General features: G+C 42.0%; 1 protein-coding gene and 1 pseudogene across 4 annotated transcripts in view; both read left to right on the forward strand.

The window, feature by feature from the left end:
• The first annotated feature begins 3023 nt into the window (after positions 1-3023).
• On the forward strand, positions 3024-4450 carry LOC123741850 (polyadenylate-binding protein 1-like; annotated as a pseudogene).
• Positions 4451-23608: 19158 nt separating this feature from the next.
• LOC106592858 (small G protein signaling modulator 3) overlaps positions 23609-27108 on the forward strand; it is a 44936-nt gene continuing 41436 nt past the window's right edge. For 2 of the 4 annotated variants that reach the window (XM_045715474.1, XM_045715476.1), the window contains exon 1: positions 23609-23777. The gene's annotated coding sequence lies outside the window, so the exon portion shown is untranslated. The remainder of the gene's footprint in view (positions 23778-27108) is intronic. The other 2 variants (XM_045715477.1, XM_045715478.1) reach the window with 1 other exon arrangement.

Consider the following 27108-nt stretch of genomic DNA (forward strand, 5'->3'; position numbering starts at 1 on the left):
TTAGCTTTGCGACAGTATCAAAAAGAAATTTCGGATTGTTCTTATTTTCCTCAATTAAGTTGGAAAAATAGGATGATCGAGCAGCAGTGAGGGCTCTTCGATACTGCACGGTACTGTCTTTCCAAGCTAGTCGGAAGACTTCCAGTTTGGTGTGGCGCCATTTCCGTTCCAATTTTCTGGAAGCTTGCTTCAGAGCTCGTGTATTTTCTGTATACCAGGGAGCTAGTTTTTTATGACAGATGTTTTTAATTTTTAGGGGTGCAACTGCATCTAGGGTATTGCGCAAGGTTAAATTGAGTTCCTCGGTTAGGTGGTTAACTGATTTTTGTCCTCTGACGTCCTTGGGTAGGCAGAGGGGTCTGGAAGGGCATCAAGGAATCTTTGGGTTGTCTGAGAATTTATAGCACGACTTTTAATGCTCCTTGGTTGGGGTCTGAGCAGATTATTTGTTGCGATTGCAAACACAATAAAATGGTGGTCCGATAATCCAGGATTATGAGGAAAAACATTAAGATCCACAACATTTATTCCATGGGACAAAACTAGGTCCAGAGTATGACTGTGGCAGTGAGTAGGTCCAGAGACATGTTGGACAAAACCCACTGAGTCGATGATGGCTCCGAAAGCCTTTTGGAGTGGGTCTGTGGACTTTTCCATGTGAATGTTAAAGTCACCAAAAATTAGAATATTATCTGCTATGACTACAAGATCCGATAGGAATTCAGGGAACTCAGTGAGGAACACTGCATATGGCCCAGGAGGCCTGTAAACAGTAGCTATAAAAAGTGAGTGAGTAGGCTGCATAGATTTCATGACTAGAAGCTCAAAAGACGAAAACGTCATTGTTTTTTTTTTTGTAAATTGAAATTTGCTATCGTAAATGTTAGCAACACCTCCGCCTTTGCCGGATGCACGGGGGGTATGGTCACTAGTGTAACCAGGGGGTGAGGCCTCATTTAACACAGTAAATTCATCAGGCTTAAGCCATGTTTCAGTCAGGCCAATCACATCAAGATTATGATCAGTGATTAGTTCATTGACTATAACTGCCTTGGAAGTGAGGGATCTAACATTAAGTAACCCAATTTTGAGATGTGAGGTATCACAATCTCTTTCAATAATGGCAGGAATGGAGGAGGTCTTTATACTAGTGAGATTGCTAAAGCGAACACCGCCATTTTTAATTTTGCCCAACCAAGATCGAGGCACAGACACGGTCTCAATGGGGAAAGCTGAGCTGACTACGCTGACTGTGCTAGTGGCAGACTCCACTAAGCTGGCAGTTTTCAACCAGATCCTTCTGTGATCCTTCTCTGAGGAAGAGCATCATTGTGAATATTATCGTCAAGAATCTGGATAAGCATTAGGGGACACATTTTATATTCTGTCCTCTAAGGTTGTTTGTGATACTAAGGGCATATCCCGAGGGTATGGTTATGTAGATTGCACAACCCAGGATGCTGTTGAATGAGCCAAGAGATTGAATGGTAAGATGTCGGCTGATGAAATAGTGAGCATTGAACCATTTAACCTCTCTAGGGTAGGTGGCACCAAATCGTCCCACCTACGTAACAGCCAGTGTAATCCCTTGGCGCGTTATTCAAAAACCTCAAAAATGCAAAAACTTCAATTTTTCAAACATATGACAATTTTACACCATTTTAAAGACAAGACTCTCGTTAATCTAACCACACTGTCCGATTTCAAAAAGGCTTTACAACGAAAGCAAAACATTAGATTATGTCAGCAGAGTACTCAGCCAGAAATAATCAGACACCCATTTTTCAAGCTAGCATATAATGTCACATAAACCCAAACCACAGCTAAATGCAGCACTAACCTTTGATGATCTTCATCAGATGACAACCCTAGGACATTATGTTATACAATACATGCATGTTTGTTCAATCAAGTTCATATTTATATCAAAAACCAGCTTTTTACATTAGCATGTGACTAGCATGTGACTAGCATTCCCACCGAACACTGCCGGTGAATTTACTAAATTACTCACGATAAACGTTCACAAAAAGCATAACAATTATTTTAAGAATTATAGATACAGAACTCCTCTATGCACTCGATATGTCCGATTTTAAAATAGCTTTTCGGTGAAAGCACATTTTGCAATATTCTCAGTAGATAGCCCGGCATCACAGGGCTAGCTATTTAGACACCCAGCAAATGTAGCACTCACCAAAGTCAGATTTACTATAAGAAAAATGTTATTACCTTTGCTGTCTTCATCAGAATGCACTCCCAGGACTTCTACTTCAATAACAAATGTTGGTTTGGTTCAAAATAATCCATAGTTATATCCAAACAGCGGCGTTTTGTTCGTGCGTTCAATACACTATCCGAAAGGGTAAATAAGGGTGACGAGCATGGCGCAATTCGTGACAAAAAAATTCTAAATATTCCATTACCGTACTTCGAAGCATGTCAACCGCTGTTTAAAATCAATTTTTATGCCATTTTTCTCATAAAAAAGCGATAATATTCCGACCGGGAATCTGCGTTTATGTAAACAGCCCATAGTACTCTGATCGGCCACTTGCCAAAAGCGATAATGTGTTTCAGCCAGAGGCTGCCTCGATATCGTTCAGCTTTTTCCTGGGCTCTGAGAGCCTATGGGAGCCGTAGGAAGTGTCACGTTAGAGCAAAGATCCTCAGTCTTCAATAAAAAGAGCCAAGATGAAACACAACTTCTCAGACAGGCCACTTCCTGCATGGAATCTTCTCAGGTTTTGGCCTGCCATTTGAGTTCTGTTATACTCACAGACACCATTCAAACAGAAACTTTAGGGTGTTTTCTATCCAAAGCCAATAATTATATGCATATTCTAGTTACTGGGCAGGAGTAGTAACCAGATTAAATCAGGTACGTTTTTTATCCGGCCGTGTCAATACTGCCCCCTAGCCCTAACAGGTTAAATCATGTAAACGGCGAGAGGCAGAATTTGGATCCAGGGCCAAGGAGTTCACCTATGTGTACATCAAGAACTTTGGCATCAACATGGACGATGACAAACTGTGAGACATGGTTGACATGGTGAGTGTTTGGCAGATGTGTCTTGTGTAGCCTACTGTTGTATATTCTCTTGTGTTTCGTGTCTGTTTAGTTGACCTTTTTATTGAGTTGAGGACGATTCTGTCCTTTTCAGCTCCAGGGAGTGTCATGGTTGATCACAGCATGAAATCCAGAGGATTTGGCTTCCTCAGTTTGAAAAGGAAGGAGGATGCACAGAAGGTGAGAGATGTCATCCATTATTGTCACTGTCTAGATGTGTTACGTAGCTCAGTGTCTGGGAGACCAGTGTGTCATTGGAGTGTATCTGATTTCTTTAGGCTGTGGATCAGATAAATGAGGAGGTGAACAGGAGGTGGATCTATGTGGGCCACGCCCAGAAGAAATGCGCAACAAGCTCTAACAATCTCATGTCAGAATTAGACGTTTATCCATGTTTCTCAATCGTCAGATTTCGAAGTTGTCCCAAACTTAACATTTAGAAGTGTTTAAGGTTAAGTTTAGGCATTAACTCTGAATTTTTAAGGTTAGACATTAACTGTGAATGGTTAAGGTAAGTGTTAAGGTTTGAGATAGGCTTAAAACAAAAATCAAAAAAGTGGCCAGTTTTTACGTCATCTCCCGACATCCTCAGACATGGATCGACATCTAATCCTGATTTGTACCACCGGTGACCTGGCTGGAAATGCAAGTGCCAGACAGTGCTAAAATGCAGGATTGAGCTGAGGAAGAAGGCCGCATTAACTGAGTCGATCTGTATATGAATAATATGGATGATAGCTGGGACGGCCATCATCTCCAGGAAGAGCTTTGCCGCTTCGGAACAATCACTAGCACCAAGGTGATGATGGAGCACGGTTGAAGCAAAGGCTTTGACGCCACCAAGGCTTTGACGGAGATGAACAGCCGCATCGTGACCAACAAGCCGCTATCTGTGGCTCCGGCCCAGTACAAGACCCTACAGCAGGAGTATCTGAAGAACTGCTACCTGCAGAGGATGGCTAGCGTCATGGCCATCCCCAACCCAACCATCATCAACCCCAACCAGCCTGCACCCGCCATTATGCATCAATGCACCATGAGTGCCTCATCCTCCCATCAGATGAGGGAGTATATCTGATGATGCAACATATATGTAAATGATGGAGTCATTGTTGATACTACTCCCATACCATTTATCTTGAATGTCTTTAGTTGGACGAATACTGGCTATTGTCATCATCACATCTCTGATCATAAATATATTCGCCCCACCTTCCCAGGCAGCCATAGTGAGCATGCCTCAGAAAACCTCTCAGCAGGAAATGAATGCCCTGCTTCAGGTCCACATGCAATCGCCTGCTGTCCATGTCCAGGAGCCTCTGACTGCTTCCATGCTGTCAACCTTATCCCTTGAGAACCCAAAATAAAGTCTGTGTGAGTCTGGCATCCATCTCTCTTTTCAATTCACTTCCTCATTCAAGAACTTATGACCATCCATTCCATGGTCCTTTCTGATGGTTTATTTTATTCTCCATCCCTCCAAGTCAGACACTTTACCCCCCCCCCCCCCACACACACACACACACACACACATGCTGGAGTCCCCACTGGCCCTGCACGCCAACCTAGACTGAGGTACAGACACGGTGTCAATGGGGATAGTCAGCTCAGCTATCCCCATTGAGACCATGCCTGTGCCTCGATCTAGGTTGAGCAAAACAAAACATTGCATGGTTCGCTTTAGCAATCTTACTGGAATAAAGACCTCCTCAATTCCTGTCATTATTGAAAGAGATTGTGATATCTCACATCTCAAAATAGGGTTACTTCATGTTAGATCCCTCACTTCCAAGGCAGTCATAGTCAATGATCTAATCCCTGATCATAATCTTGATGTGATTGGCCTGACAGAAACATGGCTCAAGCCTGATGAATTCACTGTGTTAAATGAGGCCTCTCCTGGTTACACTAGTGACCATATCCCCCGGGCATCCTGCAAAGGCGGAGGTGAGGCTAACATTTATGACAGCAAATTTCAATTTACCAAAAATGTTATTAATCTATGCAGTCTACTCAATCACTTTGTAGAGCTACCGTTCCTCACGGAGTTCCCTGTATTCCTATCCGACCTTGTAGTCATGGCAGATAATATTCACATTTTTGGTGACATTAAATATTCAAATGGAAAAGTCCACAGCCACTACAAAAGGCTTTCAGAGCTATTATCGACTCGGTGGGTTTTGGCCAACATTTCTACGGACCTACTCATTGCCACAGTCATACCCTGGATCTAGTTTTGTACCGTGGAATAAATGTTGTGGATCTAAATGTTTTTCCTCATAATCCTGGACTATCGGACCACCCTTTTATTACATTTGCATTAGCAACAAATAATCAGCTCAGACCCCAAACAAGGATCATCAAAAGCCGTGCTATAAATTCTCGGACAACCCAAAGATTCCTAGGTGCCCTTCCAGACTCCCTTCACCTACCCAAGGACATCGGAGTACAAAAATCGGTTCACCACCTAACTGAGGATTTTAATTGAACCTTGCGTAATACCCTATATGCAGTCGCACCCCTAAAAACCAAAAAACATTTGTTACAAGAAATTTGCTCCCTGGTATACAGAAAATGCCTGAGCCCTGAAGCAAGCTTCCAGAAAATTGGAACAGAAATGGCGCTCCACCAAACTGGAATTCTTCCGACTATCTTGGAAAGACAGTACCATGCAATATCAAAGAGCCTTCACTGCTGCTCGATCAACCTATTTTTCTGACCTAATTGAGGAGAATAAGAACAATCTAAAATGTATTTTTGATACTGTCGCAAATCTAAATAAAAAGCAGCATTCAACAAAAGAGGATAGCTTTCACTTCAGCAGTGATAAATTCATGAACTTCTTTGATGAAAAGATCATGATCATTAGAAAGCAAATTACGGACTCCACTTTGAATCTGCGTATTTCTCCAAATCTCAGTTGTCCTGAGTCTGCACAGAACTGCCAGGACCTAGGATCAATGGAGTTTTTTTTATCCTGTATCTTTTGACACATTCATGAACATAGTCATGGCCTCTAAACTGTCAAGCTGCATACTGGACCCTATTCCTACTAAGCGAATGAAAGAGCTACTTCCTGTGCTTGGCCCTTCTATGTTGAACATAATAAATGGTTCCCTATCCACGATGTGTACCAAACTCACTAAAAGTGGCAGCAATAAAGCCTTTCCTGAAAAGGCCAAACCTTGACTCGGAAAATCAAAAAAGCCTATATAGAATCTCCCATTCCTCAAAAAAATGAAAAAGCTATTGCTAAACTCACTGCCTTCCTGAAGACAAATAATGTATATGAAATGCTTCAGTCTGGTTTTAGATCCCATCATAGTACTGAGACTGAACTTGTGAAGGTGGTAAATTACCTTATAATGGCGTCAGACCAAAGGCTCTGCATCTGTCCTCGTGCTCCTAGACCTTAGTGCTGCTTTTGACACCATCGATCACCACATTCTTTTGTAGAGATTAGAAACTCTAATTGGTCTACATGGACATGTTCTTGCTTGGTTTAGATCTTATCTGTCAGAAAGATATCAGTTTGTCTCTGTGGATGGTTTGTACTCTGACAAATCAATTGTAAGTTTCAGCGTTCCTCAAGGTTTCGTTTTAGCACCACTATTGTTTTCACTATATATTTTACCTCTTGGCGATGTCATTCAGAAACACAATGTCAACTTTCACTGCTATGTGGATGACACACAGCTGTAGATTTCGATGAAACATGGTTGAAGCCCCAAAATTGCCGACCCTGGAAGTCTGTATTTCAGACATAAGGAAGTGGATGGCGGCAAATGTTTTACTTTTAAACTTGGACAAAAAAGAGATGCTAGTTCTAGGTCCCAAGAAACAAAGAGATCTGCTGTTGGATCTGGCAATTCATCTTGATGGTTGTACAGTCGTCTCAAATGAAACTGTGAAGGGTCTTGGCTTTAATCTGGACCCTGATCTCTCTTTTGATGAACATATCAAGAATATCTTCGTAAACATTGCAAAAATCCTAAACTTTTTGTACCAAGATTATACAGAAAAACTAATCCAATCCACTTCTAGATTAGACTATTGCAATGCTCTACTTTCCGGCTAACCGGATAAAGCACTAGATATACTTCAGTTAGTGCTAGAATCCTGACTAGAACTATTTATAATTTTACTCCAGCCTCTCTACGTTGGCTTCCTGTTAAGAGCTGATTTCAAGGTTTTACTGCTAACCTACAAAGAATTACATGGGCTTGCTCCTACCTATCTCTCCGATTTGGTCCTGCCGTATATACCTACAGGTACGCTAGGGTCACAAGACGCAGGCCTCCTTATTGTCCCTAGAATTGCTAAGCAAACAGCTGGAGGCAGGGCTTTCTCCTATAGAGCTCCATTTTTATGGAATGGTCTGCTCATCCATGTGAGAGACTCAGACTCAGTCTCAACCTTTAAGTCTTTACTGAAGACTCATCTCTTCAGGAGGTCCTATGATTGACTGTAGTCTGGCCCAGGGGTGCGAAGGTGAACGGCAAGGCACTGGAGCGTCAAACTGCCCTTACTGTCTCTGCCTGGCCGGCTCCCCTCTCTCCACTGGGATTCTCTGCCTTTGACCCTATTACGGGGGCTGAGTCACTGGCTTATTAGAGCTCTTCCATGCCATCCCTAGGAGTGGTGCGTCACTTGAGTGGGTTGAGTCATTGACGTGATCTTCCTGTCTGTTGATATCCCTCTAGTGGTGTGGGGGCTGTGCTTTGGCAAAGTGGGTGGGGTTATATCCTGCTTGGTTCTGTCTGGGGGTATCATCGGACAGGGCCACAGTGTCCCCTGACCCACCCCTGTTTCAGTCTCCAGTATTTGTCCTGCAACAGTCTATGTGCCGGGGGGCTTGGGTCAGTCTGTTATATCTGGTGTAATTCTCCTGTCTTTTCTGGTGTCCTGTGTGAATTTAAGTATGCTCCCTCTAATTCAATTCAATCCAATTCAATTCAAGGGCTTTGTTGGCATGGGAAAATAAATAAACATAAATATGGGATGTATTTACAATGGTGTTTGTTCTTCACTGGTTGCCCTTTTCTTGTGGCAACAGGTCATAAATCTTGCTGCTGTGTTGACACACTGTAGTATTTCACCCAGTAGATATGGGAGTTTATCAAAATTGGGTTTGATTTCAATTTTTTTGTGGATCTGTGTAATCTGACGGAAATATGTGTCTCTATTATGGTCATACATTTGGCAGGAGGTTAGGAAGTTCAGCTCAGTTTCCACCTCATTTTGTGGGCAGTGTGCACATAGCCTGTCTTCTCTCGAGAGCCAGGTCTGCCTACGGCAGCCTTTCTCAACAGCAAGGCTATGCTCACTGAGCCTCTACGTAGTCAAAGCTTTCCTTAAGTTTGGGTCAGTCACAGTGGTCAGGTATTCTGCCATTGCGTACTCTCTGTTTAGGGCCAAATAGCATTCTAGCTTGCTCTGTTTTTTTGTTAATTCTTTCCAATGTCAAGTAATTATCTTTTTGTTTTCTCATGATTTGGTTGGGTCTAATTGTGTTGCTGCCCTATGGCTCTGTGGGGTCTGTTTGTGTTTGTGAACAGAGCCCCAGGGCCAGCTTGCTTAGGGGACTCTTCTCCAGGTTCATCTCTCTGTAGGTGATGGCTTCGTTATGGAAGGTTTGGGAATCGCTTCCTTTTGGATTGTTGTAGAATTTAACGTCTCTTTTCTGTATTTTGATAATTAGCGGGTATCGGCCTAATTATGATCTGCATGCATTATTTGGTGTTTTACGTTATACACGGGTGATCGTTTTGCAGAATTCTGCATGCAGTCTCAATTTTGTGAATTTTTGGTTGATGAGCGGACCGCGGACCTCACAACCATTAAGGGCAATGGGTTCTACAACTGATTCAAGTATTTTTAGACAGATCCTAATTGGTTTGTCGAATTTTATGTTCCTGTTAATGGCATAGAATGCCCTTCTTGCCTTGTCTCTCAGCTCATTCACAGCTTTGTGGAAGTTAGCTGTGGCGCTGACGTTTAGGCCAAGGTATGTATAGTTTTGTGTGCTCTAGGGCAACAGTGTCTAGATGGAATTTGTATTTATGGTCCTGGTGACTAGACCTTTTTTGGAACACCATTATTTTTGTCTTACTGAGATTTACTCCAGGGGCCCAGGTCTGGCAGAATCTGTGCAGAAGATCTAGGTGCTGCTGTAGGCCCTCCTTGTTTGGTGACAGAAGCACCAGATCATCAGTAAACAGTAGACATTTGACTTCAGATTCCAGCAGGGTGAGGCCGGGTGCTCCCTCCCCTCCATGAGGAACTGAGCCCTAGGATCATGCCTCAGGACTACCTGGCCTGATGACTCCTGGCTGTCCCCAGTCCACTTGGTCATGCTGCTGCTCCAGTTTCAACTGTTCTGCCTGTGGCTAGGGAACCTTGACCTGGTCACCTGATGTGTTACTTTGTCCTAGACCTGCTGTTTTTGTCTCTCTCTCTCTCACCTGCTGTCTTGACCTCTGAATGCTCGGCTATAAAAAGTCAACTGACATTTACTCATTAGGTAATGGCCTGTTGCACCCTCTACAACCCATGTGATTATTATTTGACCCTGCTGGTCAACTATGAACTTTTGAACATCTTGAAGAACAATCTGGACTTAAATGGCAATGTACTCTTATAATCTTCACCCGGCACAGCCAGAAGAGGGCTGGCCACCCCTCAGACCCTGGTTCATCTTTAGGATTCTTCCTAGGTTCCTGCCTTTCTAGGGAGTTTTTCCTAGCCACCGTGCTTCCACATCTGCATTGCTTGCTGTTTGGAGTTTTAGGCTGGGTTTCTGTTTAGCACTTTGTGGCATCTGCTGATGTAAAAATGCTTTTAGAAATACATTTGATTGATTGAAGGTGGAGGATGCATCCGCTGTCTACGAAGCCCACGTGGCCCAAGCTAAAACACCTGCCCCAGTGGCTTGAACATTCAATATGGCATTTAATTTTGCAATAATGACCGCAAACATGACAAGCATTGGACAATAAATAATGTATTTTAAGTGAATACATGATTGATTTTGTCTTGTCTAGATAAGGTTAAGCTGAAGTTTAGCTTAAAAGGTTGAAGAGTAGTAGGTGCCAGAATACGAATGTGTGTGTGTGTGTGTGTTTGCTTTCCATGTGTGCATGGTGCCATAGCCCTTCTCTGCCAGCCCTGTGGTCCTGTATCCTGTGGTCCTGTATCCTGTGGTCCTGTATCCTGTGGTCCTGTATCCACTCCTCCAGTTCCTGGGACAGATGTAACCACCTCCAGCACTATTCTCTATTACAGCAGATCTAATTAGCCGTCCGTATCAAAGGAGATGTCAGAGTGACGTTGCCGGCTGTTCTGTCAGACCAGCTTACAGAACCAGGGCCTGAACTTTTGCCCTGTCGCCGTGCTACATAGCTAGCTACAGCTCTATAGCGGGTGAACATCCAGCTTCATAGTGACATGGGTTGTGTCCCAAATGGGCCCTGGTAGTGCACTAAACAGGGAATAGGGTGCCATTTGGGACACCATGCACAATGCTGTATCTGGGAGGGCTAAAGGAGTGGTTTAGTCTACAGTTTTATTGTGTGTCCCAGCCAGGCCTAATCTCTGTTAACCCAGAAGTCAACTATTGAGTCATTTGTTCAGCTGCATGATTTACCCCCCCCCCCAGATTGAACAGTGAATGCTGTAATCTACAGGAAGAGGATGGATTAAGTTATTCTGGTCATATTTTGTGGTTGTTCTGCAGACTGGATAACACACTTGTATGACATACACACACGTCAAAAGATAAATGAACACATACACCACACACGAATAAATAAATGCGAGTACACACACACACACACACACACACACACACACACACACACACACACACACACACACACACAGAGAAAAGGGGTGAGGGGAAGAGAGAATTACATCACACACATCTATGATTTATGTTCTCCACAGACACATAATGTAAGGAATGGAGGCACTGAGCTGTAAAGCTCCCTGAAGGCCATGATAATCACTTGGTAATGGCATGGTTCAGATGTAGGTAACACAGCTTGACCCAGCCGCTAACCCAGGGCCCAATTTAAGCAAAGTCTGGAGAAAAAATATTACAACAAAACAAAACATATTTTGATTTATTGTGGCGTTAAGTTGCCTTTTGCTTTAACCAGTAAGCCCTTTTTATGAAAATATGATTTCAAAAATACATTCATGCTGGTAAAGAAGAATTATGTTTTTATTTAATTGAGTATCCCATTTTTATCTTAGAAACCCTACTGTTTCTGCACAAAGTCATACTGCCGCATTGAATAATTCCAGACTGTTTGGCAAGATACACACATGCAGAAACAAATACAGGCTATAGAAACGGAGTTACCAAGATTGATTGAAGAAACACTCTGTGGTGTTGACAGATCTAAGGGTCTGGGGGTTGAAGCAATATGGCCGAAGCACTGAACTGCTTCTCACCTCAATATCCATATTACTATTATATCAGCAATACAGTACAGTCCCAGCACAGGGTATGAAAAACATGAATTATAGAGACATATGATGGATCATTAATGGTGACGGATCGGTTGCTACAGCTGTTACCATAGTGACCTGATGTGGCAACGGGACTGGAGAGTGTCTCTGTCTATCTGTTGGTCTCTCTCTCTCTCTCTCTCTCTCTCTCTTTCTCTTTACCTCTCTTGCTCTGTCTCACTCTCTCTCTTTTGGTTCCTCTCACCCTCTACATCATTCTCAACCTGCATATCTGTCTCTGTCCTGAACATTACTCTCTTAGTCTCTGTAAATCTCCCCAGTTGTATATCACTCCACACCATCTCCCTTTCCTTCTCTCCTTCTCTCAATCATTTTCTCTCTCCCTTTTTATTTTGTGCCTGTCTGTCACTCCTTGAACTCCCTCTCTTGCATGTGCACCCCCTACCCTCTCTTATGCTCCTTCCCTTCTGTCCTGCTCCCCTCCATCCCGCTTTCTCCCCTCGCTCTCTCTCCCTTTTTCTCTCGTTTCCTCCTCTCTCTCCCTCCGTCTCTCTCTATGACAGATATGCTCAGTGTCTCTATACACCAGTACAGAACAAGCTCTGAGAACTGAGAGAGAGAAAGAAAGAAAAAAGAGAGGGAAAGAGAGGGATTTGACTTTCATGAGCCTGTTAAAGTGTAATAGATACCTCCCCACCCCCAGAGATCAAACCGCATCAAAAGACATCACCATTTAAAACACTGTAACACTGCTTTATTTGAGCATTTTACCTCTTTTACAATACAGACTTGGTGAAATAAACATGCTGTTATACTAGCAACTTGCCCAGCATGGTGTAGCCCCGGGGGCAACCTGCTAAAAATGGAGTCCAAGACAGAAACACCCAACAGCCTCAGACCTTCCTTGTCCAAACACCAAATCAACCACTGAGCAGGATCATAGAACCATAGCATCTTACAGCAGGCCCTTGCATTCAGCCTTCATACCAAAGGAGAGGGTCTTCAGAGTGGGGAAACAGAAGCGTTAAAGGACCCTGGAGACTGGAGCTAGCAATGCCTGCATGTGAATGATGTAACGTGGCCTCCAGGCAAGACTTCATCATGCATGTTACATAACTCTGAACTATTTGTCCCTCCTGGGATCTGGTCTCTGGGCTTGGTGAGGGGGTCCAGTGGATATGTGAAATCATTAGCTTATGATGTCCTGTCTATGGACATCTTCAATGGTTCTGTGCTGGTTTCTGTGGAGTGAAGATCAAAGATAAAGATACACAGTGAACAGTGTTAATGAACTTTCAAAATACATACAGTTGAAGTCGGAAGTTTACATAGACTGAGCCAAATACATTTAAACTCAGTTTCACAATTCCTGACATTTAATCCTTGTAAAAATACCCTGTCTTAGGTCAGTTAGGATCAACTCTTTATTTTAAGAATGTGAAATGAAATGTCAGAATAATAGTAGAAAGAATGATTTATTTCAGCTTTTATTTCTTTCATCACATTCCCAGTGGGTCAGAAGTTTACATACACTCAATTAGTATTTGGTAGCATTGCCTTTAAATTGTTTAACTTCGGTCAAACGTTCCGGGTAGCCTTCCACAAGCTTCCCACAATAAGTTTGGTGATTTTTGGCCCATTCCTCCTGACAGAGCTGGTGTAATTGAGTCAGGTTTGTAGGCCTCCTTGCTCGCACAAGCACCTAATAATCTCTCTTTCTCAACGACAGCACACAGACTAACAGATTCTTCACACATTTCCTCATTTATCCAAAGGCGCTCTCTTCTGTCCAATAAAATAACTGCATGACTGCAGAGAATTGAATCTGTGAGAGAACTGAACACTAAGATTTTCTTCTCCCCTCTGTTATTTCATGTGAAAACAACCTGCCGATTCATTCTAATGAATGTGATCTATTATGACCGGTCAATATCACCGTAATCAATATGACCGTGGTCAGTGTCACTGTGCGTGTTCCCACAGCCCTCTCACGTCCACAAGTTGACATGGTACCCTGCACATCGACTCTGTACCGGTAGACCATGTTCTTTTTTACTCGTTATTGTTATTCGTTATTCCTCGTGTCTATTTCTCAATTTAAAAAAATAAAGATATACAGTATATCTTTAACTGCATTGTTGGAACAGGTAAGCTTTTTCACTGTTAGTCTACACCTCTTGTTTACGAAGCATGTGACAAATACATTTTGATTTGTTCGATTAGAATGGAAAATATCCCAAAACAAACCCTGTGAACCCTGTCAGCCTGACTCTTCCCTTCCTCTCCTCTCTCCTCTCCCCCTCTCTCTAGCACCGCCGTCTTCCCCTCTCTGACGTCATAGCAACTGCAGTCAAATAGAACATCGAGCCAAGCAGAACATCATACATCTCTCCATCTGTCTGGGGGCTAGTTCTGGACAAAGGGGGATCGGAGAACGGAATGAGGAGGAGGAGAGGTGTGTACTAAACTCCGGCTCTACAGACCACGTCATAGAGACGCTAGAATAATATTCCCTATAATCTGTCTTTAAACAGACTGGCTGCTACCAGGCTCTGTATAAGTTCCCCTGAGAAGAAGTAAAGTTATTCTATCAGTCACATTTCTATGTCTGACTCACCCCACCACTGCAGCAGAGGACCAAACATGAACCTGCAACAGGGCCAGCTAATAGACAGACCAACTTCATAGAAACATGTCAGAGAAAGAGAGAGAGAGGGACAGAGAGGGACAGAGGATATATGGGGAAGAGGAAGAAGAGTGAGAGAAAGAAAGGTTGGACATAGAGAGGAAGAGAAGGAATGAAAAGGGAGAAGGGAGGGGAGGAATGGAGAAAGAAGGGAAGAGAGAGAGATGCCAGAGGGAGGGAGAGAGAGAGAGAGAAAGAGAGAAGGAGGGAGGTGCAGGTGGAGAGAGACGCTAAGTGATTAGCATTCCAAAGGGATTGGCTGCTGACTCAGGAGACTGTGCAACGCTGCTCTTTCACAGCCACACACACACAGGCACATGCAGGCACACACATTCATATCCTTATCCATACGCATGCACATATACATTAACAATTACAATGTGTAAACAAACATGGACCTGCACATTTACAATCCTGCAAATCCTTTACAAATGACACACTCTTCATCACTTTGTTTCATTTATTTACAGGACTCCCTCCCACCCTCACACACAGATAACCACTGCTAGATTCATACACACCTACATGAAAATCACACACACACACACACACACACACACACTAACTCGCACACACTCAATCACTCACACATGCAGAAATGCACTCTCTCTCACACACACACACACACACACACACACACACACAAATAACCAATGCTATATTCAGCTGGAGGTACAGAGATGAAATACGACCTCCCACTGTGCAGATTTTCCAGCCGTATCATTAAAACATATAGAAAGGTTGTGCCTGGAACTTCCATGACAGAATAAACTGCTGATAGGATCATTTGGCTTCAAAACCCCTCTTGAGGCCTTCCATTTCCTGACAGATATGTAAAACACCAAAAAACATCCTGAAAATACAGATAGAAATGTAATGAATAGAGATTACATGATTCCTTACTCTACATATGCGCTTTGAGAATATTTTCTCTAATGAAAAGTTCTACACAAGTTAAATAAATTATTATTATTATTTTCGAGAGGCAAGTCAACTTTCCATAAAGACCAGCAAGGGACCACTAGGGAACATTGAGAATGTCCTGAGGACATCCCCAACCTGGTCTTAGAGCATTTCGTATTATTTTGCATGTAAATCAGAGATGCTCCATTGAGTAAGATATGTTACGTTTAGTATGATATGTATTAATTTGTGGATGTCCTTCTCCCATTTTGCATGATATGTTGACGAATTACAATTCGTATTATATGTTATGAATTTGCAAAATGTACAAAATATTATGGCTTCGCAAAACATACAATATGTTACGAATTTGCGTGCTATGTATGATACACAGTAGCGACCCGTCATTCAGCCCCACCTTTTAAGTCTGTTATTTTGACATTAATACGTGTCACATATCAAAAAATGTAATAATAATTGAGTTAATAAAGCCCCATACAAACTTGGTCTCTTTTTTACTTTCTTGAATAAGGGAGCTCCACAATGCTGGTGTTTCAGCCTAGCTCAGTGCTTTCTGTGGAGGTGGGGCAGCCAGCGGAAAATACAGAGCATAGGGGTTGGTAATGTTCTCTAGTTGCGCCGTGATTGGCTCAGTATTCTGTCACCCACGGGGACACTACTTCATCGCCAAATCTAAGGGTAGAGCTTGAAAATGTAAGCCCCTTGGGTGCTGCCATAGAATTACATTAGAAGTGTCCATCCAATGAGGCTCAATGTCATTGGCCACAGATAAAATTATGTCAAATCACGTTATATCTACATTAGCTTTGATTGAACTGATCATGTCAACATCATACTTTCAAAATCTTAGCTAGCAAGCTAGCAGTCATCATCATGAATCAAGTCGACAATCTACTGGCAAATGCTTTCTAATCCTTGTCATATGAAGAGAAATAATGAAGAGAAAGTATAGATAAAACGTTATCAGTGCTCATCGGCCATTGGACATAAACATTACACAACAAGTTGGAAATCGCAAATTCAACAATGAGTGGTTAGGAAGGAATTAGTGGTAAACTGCAAGCATTGCAAAGCAATTACTACCCTGCTATTCAGTGGAGTGGGTGTGTGGTTCCAAGTCTATGTTTAAGGGTCTCTTTTCCAAGTTTAAAAGGATAAACATTCAACATTGGCCATGCTGTCAATCCGGCATGACTTCTTCCACGCTCAAAACAACTGGAAACTTAGAACTGGGAAATCGGAGCTCAAGACAACTGGGAACTTGCAAGTTGGGAACTCGGGACTCTTTCCAGAGCTCCGATCTGAAGATCATTGACGTTATCATGATTCAACCTGTTTTTTTCCGAGTTCCCAGTTGTCTTGAAAGTACCATAAATTCAGAGAACGACAAACTTTGATGACAAAGTTTGATGACAAAATTTGCCCACAAAGGATTGCCTCGCCACCTTCCTGTTCAAGTAAACACGGCACAACAAGGTGAGTCCAAAAATGTATTGTATGTTGCTGCATAAATGATGTAATATACAAGGGAGATATGTATACTGTAGCTAAGAAAGTAATACTAAGTTTATGTTGTGTAGTAGCCCATGTAATAATGTAATAATTTGGTCCCTTTTCCCCCTCTTACTTTCCCCTGCAGCTCTGACTTGGTGGTGCACATGTAGCCTATAGCCTGTTTTAGAGAAGTATAATCATTGAATATTGTAAGAGCTTTCATTGTCTGCTTATATGCCCTCTTTATTTATCCTATGGTTCTGACTTCATATACAGGGAGTATACTATAAGAACGGCCCATGTTCTGAATTCTGTCGCTGTACATTTTAAAGTGCAGAACAAATAGTTATACGTACTACGTCCATCCTAGCTCGCCATTAATGTCTTAATCAAAATTACGGATTGCCTCTTATCTGCTCATCATCTTCTTATGCCATAGTTTGTACATCTCAAATTCCAGTAGAAACAACATTTGTTTAAGCAAGTCAGCCATATCAGCTATGTTTTTTTTTAAAGGCCGTAAATGAGGCTGAATGAAATGATTCCCTGCCAGACAAGGCTCCGCTGATAGCCAGGTGTAGCAGTGGTAAGATGTTGGGACTGCTGTTTGGACTCTGCTATTGGGGCAGCTTTATGTAGGACCTAACAGTTTGTGGGCACTGTTTGTCACTGTTATAGTGCAATTAATGTATTGTTTAGTGTTGTGTAGTGGCTTTGCTGGCACGCATCTAAAAAAAAAAAAATTCGTTTGCCCCACCAAGATTTACAGTTGAAGTCGGAAGTTTACATACACCTTAGCCAAATACATTTAAACTCAGTTTTTCACAATTCCTGACATTTAATCCAAGTAAAAATTCCCTGTCAGTTAGGATCACCACTTTATTTTAAGAATGTGAAATGTCAGAATAATAGTATCGAGAATGATTTCAGCTTCTATTTCTTTTATCCCATCCCCAGTGGGTCAGAATTTTACATACACTCAATTAGTATTTAGTAGCATTGCCTTTAAATTGTTTAACTTGAGTCAAATGTTTTGGGTAGCCTTCCACAAGCTTCCCACAATAAATTGGGTGAATTTTGGCCCATTACTCCTGACAGAGCTGATGTAACTGAGTCAGGTTTGTAGGCCTCCATGCTCGCACACGCTTTTTCAGTTCTGCCCTCAAATGTTCTATGAGATTGAGGTCAGGGCTTTGTGATGACCACTCCAATACCTTGACTTTGTTGTCCTTAAGCCATTTTGCCACAACTTTGTAAGTATACTTGGGGTCATTGTCCATTTGGAAGACCCATTTGCGACCAAGCTTTAACTTCCTGACTGATGTCTTGAAATGTTGCTTCAATATATCCACACAATTTTCCATCTACATGATGCCATCTATTTTGTGAAGTGCACCAGTCCCTCCAGCAGCAAAGCACCCCCACAACATGATGCTGCCACCCCCGTGCTTCACGGTTGGAATGGTGTTCTTCGGCTTGCAAGCCGCCCCCTTTATCCTCCAAACATAACAATGGTAATTTTGGCCAAACAGTTCTATTTTTGTTTCATCAAACCAGAGGACATTTCTCCAAAAAGTGTGATCTTTGTCCCCATGTGCAGTTGCAAACCGTAATCTGGCTTTTTTTATGGCGGTTTTGGAGCAGTGGTATCTTCCTTACTGAGCGGCCTTTCAGGTTATGTCGATATAGGACTCGTTTTACTGTGAATATAGATACTTTGTACCTGTTTCGTCCAGCATCTTCACAAGGTCCTTTGCTGTTCTTCTGGGATGGATTTTCACTTTTCACACCAAGGTACATTCACCTCTAGGCAACAGACCGTGTCTCCTTCCTGAGCGGTATGACCGCTGCGTGGTCCCATGGTGTTTATACTTGCATACTATTGTTTGTACAGATGAACGTGGTACCTTCAGGTGGATGAACCAGACTTGTGGAGGTCTACAATTATTTTTCTGAGATCTTTGCTGATTTCTTTTGATTTTCCCATGATGTCAAGCCAAGAGGCAATGAGTTTGAAGGTAGGCCTTGAAATACATCCACAGGTACACCTCCAATTGACTCAAATGATGTCAATTAGCCTATCAAAAGCTTCTAAAGCCATGACATCATTTTCTGGAATTTTCCAAGCTGTTTAAAGGCACAGTCAACTTAGTGTATGTAACCTTCTGACCCACTGGAATTGTGATACAGTGAAGTGAAATAATCTGTCTGTAAACAATTGTTGGAAGAATTACTTGTGTCATGCAAAAAGTAGATGTCCTAACCGACTTGCCAAAACTATAGTTTGTTAACAAGAAATTTGTGGAGTGGTTAAAAAACTAGTTTTAATGACACCAAACCAAGTGTATGTAATCTTCCGACTTCAACTGTACATGCTAAAATTGACACTGATAATACAGTATGTTATGAATTCTAGCTACGTGGCTAACGTTAGCTAGGCTATGGGTTAGGATTAGGGGATAAGGTAAGTGTTAAGTTAGGAGTTAGGTGAAAGGGTTAAGGTTATCTATAAGGGTTAAGGTTAGGATTAGGGGACGGGTTAGCTAACATGCTAAGTAGTTGCAACAATGCAAAAAAGTAGGAAGTAGGTGTAAATGTACTAATTAGATAAAATGCTAAAGTTGTCCATGGTGAGATTTGAACTCACAACCATTGGGTTGCTAGACATTTGAGACTTTTGCTTTTGCCTTAAGTAACCATCTGTCTTATGTAACCATACCAACATAACATATTATCAGTGGTGTAAAGCACTTAAGTACTACTTAAGCAGTTTTTGTGTGTATCTGTACTTTACTATTTATATTTTTGACAACTTTTACTTTTACTCCACTACATTCCTAAAGAAAATAATGTACTTTTTACGCCTTACATTTTCCCTGACACCCAAAAGTACTTGTTACATTTTGAATACTTAGCAGGAAAGGAAAATTGTCTAATTCACACATTTATCAAGAGAACATCCCTGGTCATCTCTATTGCATCTGATCTGGCGGACTCACTAAACACAAATGCTTCGTTTGTAAATTATGTCTGTGTGTTTAACTGTGCCCCTGGCTATCCGTAAATTAAAACAACTAGAAAATCATGTCGTCCGGTTTGCTTATCATAAGGAATTGTAAATTACTTATACTTTTGATACTTAAGTACATTTAAAACCAAATAATTTTAGACTTTTACTCCAGGGGTATTTTTACTACGTGACTTTTACTTTTTTATTGAGTCATTTTCTTTTAAGGTATCTTTACTCTAAGTATGACAATTGGGTACTTTTTCCACCACTGCATATTATACTCATTTTTATATATTGCGTGTTGCGTCTAGTCTATGAGACCAGGCTGACGTCCCCGGTCCCAAGGTCTATTCTACACGATATTTACATCTGAAGGCGGGCTTGTTCGCCTCCAGGCTCACCTTGCTCAGCTCTAATACCTGCCTCCACATTTTGAAGTTCCATTCTGAGGCTGTCCGTTACCGTGATGAACCATAGAGAGTTACGTGTTTGAGGGCAGGCTGCCAGATCTGGCATTGACATGTAGGGGGGGGGGGGGAAATATAGGCAAAGGGCGACACCGTGTGGTGATGAAGATAAGTGCATTATTGAAATATGTAATAAATCCAGCTCTAGCCACAGGTTTATTTTTATTTTATTTATTTTTATGTAACCTTTATTTAACGAGGCAAGTCAGTTAAGAACAACTTCGTAGTTACAATGACGTTCTCCCAGAAGACAAAAGTCCTCCAGCAGGAACGGGGTTGTGATTAAAAATAAAACATAAAATATAGGACAAAACACACATCAAGACAAGAAAGACACCACAACTCTACATAAAGAGAAACCTAAGACAACAACATAGCATGGCAGCAACACAACATGGCAGCAGCACAACATGGTAGCACAAAACATGGAACAAACATTGTTGGGCACAGACAACAGCACAAAGGGCAAGGTAGAGACAACAATACATCACGCGAAGCAGCCACAACTGTCAGTAAGCGTGTCCATGATTGAGTCTTTGAATGAAGAGATTGAGATTAAACTGTCCAGTTTGAGTGTTTTTTTCCAGCTCGTTCCAGTCTCTAGCTGCAGCAAACTGAAAAGAGGAGCGACCCAGGGATGAGTGTGCTTTGGGGACCATTAACAGAATGTGACTGGCAGAATGAGTGTTGTATGTGGAGGATTAGAGCTTCAGTAGATATCTCAGATGGAGGGAGTGAGGCCTAAGAGGGTTTTATAAATAAGCATCAACCAGTGGGTCTTGCGACGAGTATACAGAGATGAAAAGTTTCCATAGAAGCAGTTTACGCTTCTCCTAAATCTCAAGCAAATCAAATCTAATTTGATTGGTCGAATACACATATTTAGCTGATTTTATTGCGTGTGTAACGAAATGCTTGTGTTCCTAGCTCCAACAGTGCAGTAATATCTAACAATACACACAAATCCAAAAAAACAATAAAATGGAATTAAGAAATATAGAAATATTACGACGAGCAATGTCAGAGTCCGGAGTATGTATGTATATATATATATATATATATATATATATATATATATACACTGCTCAAAAAAATAAAGGGAACACTTAAACAACACAATGTAACTCCAAGTCAATCACACTTCTGTGAAATCAAACTGTCCACTTAGGAAGCAACACTGATTGACAATAAATTTCACATGCTGTTGTGCAAATGGAATAGACAACAGGTGGAAATTATAGGCAATTAGCAAGACACCCCCAATAAAGGAGTGGTTCTGCAGGTGGGGACCACAGACCACTTCTCAGTTCCTAAGCTTCCTGGCTGAAGTTTTGGTCACTTTTGAATGCTGGCGGTGCTTTCACTCTAGTGGTAGCATGAGACGGAGTCTACAACCCACACAAGTGGCTCAGGTAGTGCAGCTCATCCAGGATGGCACATCAATGCGAGCTGTGGCAAGAAGGTTTGCTGTGTCTGTCAGCGTAGTGTCCAGAGCATGGAGGCACTACCAGGAGACAGGCCAGTACATCAGGAGACGTGGAGGAGGCTGTAGGAGGGCAACAACCCAGCAGCAGGACCATTACCTCCGCCTTTGTGCAAGGAGGAGCAGGAGGAGCACTGCCAGAGCCCTGCAAAATGACCTCCAGCAGGCCACAAATGTGCATGTGTCTGCTCAAACGGTCAGAAACAGACTCCATGATGGTGGTATGAGGGCCCGACGTCCACAAGTGGGGGTTGTGCTTACAGCCCAACACCGTGCAGGACGTTTGGCATTTGCCAGAGAACACCAAGATTGGCAAATTCGCCACTGGCGCCCTGTGCTCTTCACAGATGAAAGCAGGTTCACACTGAGCACGTGACAGACGCGACAGAGTCTGGAGACGCCGTGGAGAACGTTCTGCTGCCTGCAACATCCTCCAGCATGACCGGTTTGGCGGTGGGTCAGTCATGGTGTGGGGTGGCATTTCTTTGGGGGGCCGCACAGCCCTCTATGTGCTCGCCAGAGGTAGCCTGACTGCCATTAGGTACCGAGATGAGATCCTCAGACCCCTTGTGAGACCATATGCTGGTGCGGTTGGCCCTGGGTTCCTCCTAATGCAAGACAATGCTAGACCTCATGTGGCTGGAGTGTGTCAGCAGTTCCTGCAAGAGGAAGGCATTGATGCTATGGACTGGCCCGCCCGTTCCCCAGACCTGAATCCAATTGAGCACATCTGGGACATCATGTCTCGCTCCATCCACCAACGCCACGTTGCACCACAGACTGTCCAGGAGTTGGCGGATGCTTTAGTCCAGGTCTGGGAGGAGATCCCTCAGGAGACAATCCGCCACCTCATCAGGAGCATGCCCAGGTGTTGTAGGGAGGTCATACAGGCACGTGGAGGCCACACACACTACTGAGCCTCATTTTGACTTGTTTTAAGGACATTACATCAAAGTTGGATCAGCCTGTAGTGTGGTTTTCCACTTTAATTTTGAGTGTGACTCCAAATCCAGACCTCCATGGGTTGATAAATTGGATTTCCATTGATTATTTTTGTGTGATTTTGTTGTCAGCACATTCAACTATGTAAAGAAAAAAAGTAATTCATAAGATTATTTCTTTCATTCAGATCTAGGATGTGTTGTTTAAGTGTTCCCTTTATTTTTTTGAGCAGTATATATATATGGATAGAATACGTAGTGTATCTGAAGAATACGTAGGACAGAATAGTATATGTACAGCAATAGTTAAATTAGGATAGGCCTTGAGTAGAATACAGTATATACATATGAAGTGGGTAAAACAGTATGTATACATTATTAAAGTGACTAGTGTTCCATTAAAGTGATCAGTGTTCTATGTCTTTGCACAAGGTAAGTACACACACACTCCCTCTCTCTTCCCACTCTTGTGCTCCCATTGTATATTCTATGTCAAGGGCCAGGCATTCTGTCTGACCACAGCTGCGAATTCCACAAACAATAAATGAATAGGAGAGTGCTTGAGGGAGAAATACGGGGGAGTGGTGGAGCTAGAGAAAAGGAAAGAGGGAGGAGTATATATATCTGAACAACCTTATCAATCAGCCATTATCTATCATCCATCCAATAGTTAGCTAATCACTCACTGGTAATGGTCTTTATTTCCCATTGCAAGGTCGGTGGATTGATATCAGACAGGCAAAGAGCAATCCGCTAATGCGTCTGTTTACATTGAGTAGATGTCAGAGAATGTCTGAACAGGACATTCAATGCCTATTCTTTCGATACTCACTTTATTTCTCTCAAATACCGATATTCCACATCTGTAAATGTATTCATATATGTTCTTGGACTGAATCACTTTCAAAGTAGACATTATATCATTTAAATAAAGCAATTGATCCATATTCATTCATATCAATCCACACTCTACGTCATTAATGGAGTCCAAGGCGGAAGGCTATGAAGACAGATTACGTTACGTACTGTAGTTCTGGGATCTGGGACTACTTTTCACATTGGAAAACACTGGAGAAGCGCAATGATACCAAAGAGAAACGCACCGCAAACAGGTGTATGACGCAAAACGGAGAACCCTAGTAGTAGCAGATTTGGCTATTTTTACAACTAAGAAACGTCGTCGGAAAACATTGGACAGTCTTTGTAATTGTACAGAATGACAATAAGGTAAGACACTAGCTATTGTAATGTAGTCACTGACACTGCACTTGTTGTAGTCAGAGCCATATTTAACATATGGTTAGCTACCTACCTAGCTAGCTATTAGTTCGCCAGTTAAGTAACGTTAACGTTGTTATCAAGCAAGCTAGAACTGTAACTTACTAGCCAGGCTTCATGCATGCTCATTGAATCTATCTATCATGATTGGCAATGTAGCTAGCTAGATAGCATGTTCTGAATAGCATATTAGTAAACTGAAATTTACCTTGTTAGGTAGCCAATACAATCACGAATCAAAGAATATGTTCATGTCAAGTGATGACGAACGATAAAGGTTTCCATCCATCCAAGTCGTGACATATGGTTGGACTGTTGGCATCAATATAACGTTAATGTGTTGCTGCTACAATGGAATATAATGTTATTTATAACCAAAAAATGTAAGTTAACTAACGTTAGTATGGGGAGTTCATTGATGAGGATTTGTGATCGGTACCATGGATGATGGTGCTTACTACGTTTTTCCACACATGCGTAGTGTACACTTGTACACCTTTTGTAGACCCGCGGATATTTTAATTTTTTATTATTTTTAGGAACTCAGTTGGTCTCAACTTACTGAGTTAGAATAGTAGAAACACAAGGTGCAATTTCGAAATGTGGTTGTGCATCAGTAGTTTTCTCTTATGGCTGTCACAGATGGTCACTCAATTAGCCCATGTCAGCAAAACATTTTTAGATTGGTAAATTAGTCTACCCAGCTATCTAAACTTGTGGCAATCATGGTCAAATGAATGACCGGGGACCCTTATTCAGATATCATATTAACTGCAAACATGTCTCTACATCCTATGGCAACGTGTAGAATTGCAGGAAATTCAAAACTTAGTCGACTCCAAAATAATCGATTCCTTGACTATCTGCCCCATTCTCTGACATCTGCTCCGCTTGGAATCAACTCCTAAGATTCAGTATTTTTGCAAAGGTGGAAACTACTTGCCATAGTCTACTTCGAAAACACAAACTTTTGCATCTTTCACAGCAAAGAAAGAGCCAGCTAGCAAGGGAGAGAGTGATGGGCGGGAGCACAGCCAGGCATAGGTAGGTGTGTCGGTCCCTAGGCTGACAGTCAGAACCGTGCAACAGTAATCAGAAGATGTAGGCTATTGCAATGCTGTATTTTGCCATTTCTTGTCTTGCAATGTCTCGCGCAAATCCATTAAAGTAGGGGCTATCAGTGAGTAGGCTTAACTATTCTACACTCAACATACCGAAGACCAAACACACACTAGCATTTTTCATAGCGAAGAGAAAGAGTAACAGGCAAGCCAGCAAGGGAAAGAGAGGATCGGGGCAGACAGTCAGAACCATGTGCATAGGTTATATTTTGGTAATCTGTATCTAGCAATGTCTTGTCTATTAATGCCTCGTAAATTCATCAAACGTATATTCAAGTGAAACTGAAACTATTCCCCAGGTCGTTGCTGAAAATGAGAATGTGTTCTCAGTCAACTTACCTGGTAAAATAAATAAAAACAAGTATAGGGTGAGTATTGTTAAGTGGGACACCTGGAAGACTTAAGCTTTGTAATGGCTATCCTATAAATGTGTACAATAACAATCATTGCCTGTGTGTCATTGAGAAAGTATGTGACTGATAAAAAAATTGGTTCAATGGGCATCATTGTGGGCGTGGCATCTCGTGTAATGACACGTCTCTAGAGGCATAATGGTAAGTCAAATGACATAGGGTTTCTGAGGTAATTGATGTTAAGGTTCTATTGTTTTTAATTTTTTTCACTGAAATATTCTTGTTCTTACACATCACCTAGTCCTTTTTATAGGCTAAGTTGATGAGCAAAGGGGCAGCATCATGCTCATGTCAGTCCTCTAGAATGCAAATGCAGTCTTCCTAGTAGGACTCAGCAATAATGAGGTGGTGTGTACGTGTGTGCATCCGTTTCAGCGTATTTTGGAGTCGCGCAAGAGCCGACTCCCACCACAGGAGTCGCGCAAGAGCCGACTCCCACCACAGGAGTCGCGCAAGAGCCGACTTCCACCACAGGAGTCGCGCAAGAGCCGACTCCCACCACAGGAGTCGCGCACCACTACTAGTCCTTAGGTATTTAACCGAAATGTCGGTTGTTTTTCCGTTTTTAAACAACTAGCTAATTATTTGAAATTCCTTTTTTTTTCTGTCAATGCACTGCAGTTTCTGTAGAGAAATCGGATCATGTCTGAAATGTACGATGTTTTAGTTGCCAACTGGCCAATGTTCTACATAATTATCATGTTTTCTGCACTAAACTAACTACACTGACCTTAAATCCATTGCGAGGCTACTTGTCCGTTCTGTTTCTTTTATGCCTGCTACGTAAGCTACAGATGAATGCAGGATCAAGAGGGGATACACGGAGAGCAGTTGCTTTGAGGTATTGGTATTCAGCAGTCATAAGTCTGCCTTATTTACTCTGAATAACTACTAAATAGTGCTTTTTGTCAGACAGCGTAGGCAGCAGTTCTATAGAGATGATGACTTGGAATGAAATGATAGTAATCAAATAAAACAAATGTAATGTACACAACTGAAATAATATTAAAGCAATGTGAATAACTGATGGTTAATAAGTGATAAGCAGTCATGATCAGTCACTACCATCGTGGGAATTTTATAAATTGTTTTATTCTGTGTTACAGCATTCAACCCGCATAATGCGTAGTGCGTTTATTTTATTTTTAAATCCGCCCCGTGGCAAAATGAATAGAATTGCATGAAATTTGTAATACAACCAAAAATATTTTGTATTTATTTTGCTGTCAGGGTGGTGGTGGTGGGGGGGGCGCTAAAACATTTTGCTTTCACTGTGGATGGGGAGGGCCCAAGACAATTTCACATAGGGCCCCAAAAGGCTAGGGTATGCAGACCCCTGAGCCATGAACAAAGTTGCCCATCCCTCGGTCAGGTGCTGTGTGTGTGTGTGTGTGTGTGTGTGTGTGTGTGTGTGTGTGTGTGTGTGTGGTAATTTTCATCCTTATTAGATGTTTAAAGTGGTGTGCATTACTTTACTGACACTGTTAAGTATTGATTTAGGTTGTCATGAATGGCTCTGTTTTGTTATTGGCGTCTGGTCTGAGTGCCTAGGATGGTTGTATTAAGCCTATACAATGCAGCAACAAAAAAATAAGAAGTCTTAGACTTCTGTATGTTGCTCCAGTGTGTTGGAAACATCTGCACGTCTCAATACTGAAATTAATGGTACCGTCTTACTGGCTCCACCACACACTCGGTCTTTAACACCTGTTGGTTGGGATTTCAGAGAAAGTGCCATTTCTCCTT

The sequence above is a fragment of the Salmo salar genome, chromosome ssa03 (genome assembly GCF_905237065.1).
Source record: "Salmo salar chromosome ssa03, Ssal_v3.1, whole genome shotgun sequence".
NCBI lineage: Eukaryota > Metazoa > Chordata > Actinopteri > Salmoniformes > Salmonidae > Salmo > Salmo salar.